Source organism: Oratosquilla oratoria, chromosome 15 (genome assembly GCF_046742065.1).
Source record: "Oratosquilla oratoria isolate Oo_2021 chromosome 15, ASM4674206v1, whole genome shotgun sequence".
NCBI lineage: Eukaryota > Metazoa > Arthropoda > Malacostraca > Stomatopoda > Squillidae > Oratosquilla > Oratosquilla oratoria.
The window spans coordinates 31,032,467-31,037,071 of record NC_134791.1 but is presented as its reverse complement, the minus strand read 5'-3'; positions in this window follow the sequence as shown (position 1 = coordinate 31,037,071).

Genomic DNA, 4,605 nt, shown 5'->3' with positions numbered 1-4,605 from the left:
AATAGAAAAAATTGAAAATGAAAAATAGGAAAATAGGAAAAATATCAGTAACAAACATAAAAGAAAACAGAAAATTAGAACAATAGAATTATAAAATTAAAAATACAAAAAATAAAATCACAAAAATAGAAAAAATAATACAATGTGTGTGTGTGTGTGTGTGTATGTGCGCGCGTACGTGTGTGCGTGCGTGTGTGCGTGTTGCATTCTGCCTTAGTGTATCACGTAATGATTATGCAGTTCACCTAGTGTCTTATTTTAACAGTGACATAAATTATGTTCTTTGTTCTGGCCAATGCAAAATGATCTCGTGAATACATTAGGTGGCGACACAATTGTATTCTACGTATATTAATGTTGTCGCAGAATAATCCTCGCCATCTCTCTCTCTCTCTCCTTCTCTCTCTCTCTCTCTCTCTCTTTTTCTCTCTTAGTCTGTCTCGCTCTCTCGCGCGCACACTATCTCTGACTCTTTTTGTTTGACTGTCTGTCTATGTTTGTGTGTGTATGTACATATGTATATCCACCTTTCTGTCTCCCTGTCTATCTATGCCTATCTTTCTGTCTCTTTCCTTCTCTCTCTAACAGTTTTGTTTATTGTTTCTCGTCATATCTCTAATTCTACTCCCTTTGGAAGATTTTCCAAGTCTTACAGTTGGAATTAATCAGTGTTTTTATCCAGTTGGATAAATTGAGTTAGTCTCCTCTGCTGCTTTTGAGAGATTATGATGTAGATGGTGCCAAATGTTGTTTATTCGCCCGTGTGGGAGTTGTGTACACCAATGCCTAAAGATTTTTTCTGTTTTTGTTTTATTTCCACCGTTTTATTCTTCCGTCCAGCAAAGAAGAAAACACACGAACATAAACACACACACACACAGTGAATTTTTAGAACATTTATCAGTACATGCTGATGCAATTTTTATTTATACAGATGGATCAAAATCCCAAGATGGTGTTGGTTGTGCTGTTGTAACTGATAGCACAGTTTTAAAGAGAAAGTTGCCTGATTTTAGCTCTGTTTTTACTGCTGAACTGCAGGCAGTCAGCAACGCCCTGAAGTTGGTTTTTAATTCTGTTCCGTGTGGTAGGAACGTTGTTATTTTTAAGGATTCCATGAGCGTTCTATCTTCTGTAAATAATTTGTTGCCTCATCATTTTTTAGTCCAAGAAATGTAGGAATGGCTGATTCTCATAAACAACAGAAAGAAGATCAAAGTAAACTTTTGCTGGGTGCCGTCCCATGTGGGTGTCTCTGGAAATGAACAGGCCGATGCTGCAGCCAAAGCTGCCAATAGGCTCAGCCAAATAACAGACCGAAAAATCCCACATACGGACTTCAAAGGAGTGATTCATTGTTACACAATGGGGAAGTGGCAGGAAGAATGGACAAGGCTGGACGGCAGTTCTAAACTAAAAGAGATTCACCCCTTGGAAGTGTCCTCCTTTGGACAGAAGGTCAAGTATTGTCTTGACAAGACTGAGAATTGACCATTCCTACATTACACATAAATTTTTAATGGCAAGTGGGGCAGAGAGGCTGGCCCCCCAATGTCCCACTTGCCAAGTAGTTTTGACAATAAGACACATTTTAATTCAGTGCCCTGCATTCTCTAATGAAATTTTAGGGGAGGAAGCTTGTGTGAAGAATGTTCTAAAGTTCTTAAAAGACATAAATTTATTTTTTGAAATTTAAAATTGTGTGTGAATGCTTGTGAGTGTTGTTGAAGTGTGTTCGTGAATGTTTATTGTTTTAACTGTTTTACTTGAATTTTTTTTTAATTTTTTTATTTTAATCTAAAAGATAAATATGCGCTGAATGGCCTACCGGCTCCGGCGCTTGGCCTTCGAGCCAAAAATTCCATAAATCAATCAACAACTCAACTCGATAAAACATGTTAGTCCGCTAATGAAATAAACCTAATTTCAATTCTAGCTAATATAAAAAGTGACAAGATTATTGTTTGTAAGAGAAATTACGTCCGAAATTATAATTCCAAATCATTTGAACATCAGAATAGCCAGAGCAGTTTTAGCAAGAATTGATTCACTTGTATGAGCTCATCCACATTTTTTAATACTCGCAGCGTGCAGTTAGATAAGATAACAGCAATTGAGATTGATGGACACTAGACCAACATTAGATATCAATAAATTGCCTATTGATAATAATGGCTAGCTTAGAAAAGAAACTAATTTCTTTGCAAGGCTTAGCAAACCTTCTATACATTGGATTTTTTTTTTTACAGTTTAATGAAATTATATACAAAAGTGCAATATCAACTCAATATTGTACTGGCATACTTTTATTCACAATTGGTTGAATGGGACAAAAGTATTAACTGAGATTACTTCCATTTTGTGAGTTTTTTATGTAAGTAAAGCTGCCGTCATTTTGTCCTATAGTGGTTTTCTCCTATGGAACTCTGGGCAGCTTATATATATATATCATATATATATATATATATATATATATATATATATATATATATATATATATATATATATGTGTGTGTGTGTGTGTGTGTATGTGTGTGTGTGTGTGTGTATATGTATATATATGAATGCATTTATATCTAGCAATATCCACATTAGCGCATGAATGAGTACTGTATATTCAAACGCATGTCCGCTTTCTATCTTTGATGGACACGCGTAGGCAAAGCAATATTCAAAGTCATGCACGTAGGCAACAGGACTGATTGCTCGACTGTGACCGGAGTTAAGGAGCTCACACAGAAGATATGCTAGAGAGAGAGAGAGAGAGAGAAAGAGAGAGGGGGGGAGGTCCCTCAAGACATTGGAAATACGGCTAGGACTCAGTTCACAGAGAGAAAGGTATTTTCACTTTTTTTCTGCTGAAATTTTGGAAAAGAGATTAACCAATATTTTAGGTTTTACTATTTTGCGTAATGCCTGATACGTATACTCGAATGTCTGGACCGCAACGAAGGTCTAAGACAGAGGTGGGGAACCTGCGGCCTTAAAGCCGCATGCGGCCTTCCGGGCCATCAAGTGCGGCCTTCTACGGCCTTTGATATACATATTATTCTTTTAAAAGACCTTCAATATTTTTTAAGTCTGTAATCGTTATAGACCTGAAACTTATAAGGGTATAATTAAAAACAAAGGGTATAATAAAAAAAAAATGGTCAAGTGTAAATTCTGCACCCACTTCGAAATAGAAAAAATGGGTAAAAAATTATTTAAAATTTTTATACATATGTATATTAAAAAAAAACAAATTAAACTGATTTTTTAGGGAGGGGGGTGGAAAATTTACACCGTCCCCTAAAAAGGGATAAAATAATTGAAAAAAATAATAACAATTTGTTCAGTGTGGCCTCTATGTGAGACGATGAATTGCAAGGTGGCCTTCATGCATAAAAAGGCTCCCTATCTCTGGTCTAAGACATACTTTCCTGGAATTAAACTATCCTACTGGGATTCGAACCCTCGCCTGAGCGGCTTGCTTTTTATAAGACGAAGACCGTACCATCATGCCACCATGATTATAAAACGGAACGACTTACGGTCATGGTGGCGTGATGGTACGATCTTCGTCTTATAAAAAGCAAGCCGCTCAGGCGAGGGTTCGAATCCCAGTAGGAGAGTTTATTATTTCCAAAATGTCATAATGACACAAACGTTTACTTTTCTGTTTTGAGTTATCCATTTGCATCTCTGGGGAAGTGTCCTTGGGGAACATTCAAAACAAACGTTTTTATCCAGGGAGGCCTATGATAGTGCGCAGGATAGCTTTGACATACAAAACGTTCCTTGTTTCGAAGATGCAATTTAGAAGACGCTTGGCAAATATCAGCTGACAGAATTTGCAAACAAGAGACCTCAGTCTTTCGACCAAAGCCACTGAGGCCTTGTTGACACTAGCGGTCTGAACCGCGGGAAAATCGCGGTGGTACCGGATAGTCAAGGAAAATCTGCGCTGTTGTGTGTGAAGACCTCCATTGACTTACATTATAACGGAATCGCAGCGGTTCAAAACGCTTGTGTCAACAGGGCTGAACATCCAGCTCGCGGGAGCCTGTAGTCAGGCTCACTACGGCAAGCGTAGACGAGACTCGAATCTCAGTGAATCTGTGTCATAAATGTTTATTTTTTCGGAACAATATGTGCTTATATATTGATAACTGCACCATAATAATAACGTGTAAACTCTACGTTAAGAGTAAGTTTAATATTTTGACAAATGAATAAATAGATACAATGAGATGAATAGATAAAAGTAGGTCATCCTATTTAGAAATGTTATATGATTTATTTAATGATATATTAATAACTGCACCATAATAGCATCGTGTAAACTCTACGTTAAGAGTAAGTTGAATATCTAAAAAAAAATAGATAGATGAATAAATAGATACAATGAGATGAATAAATAAGTAAAAGTAGGTCATCCCATTTAGAAATATTATACGATCTTCAGTACTTGATTGTTGATAACTAGCGATTCTATCTATGAGAACAATATCTTGTCAAGTAGGTGGCCACGAAAATAGCGAATGAAAATTTAAGGGAAGCAATATAAAGGTGGGGCACTACAAGTAATCATATATGTATATATATATATATATATATATATAT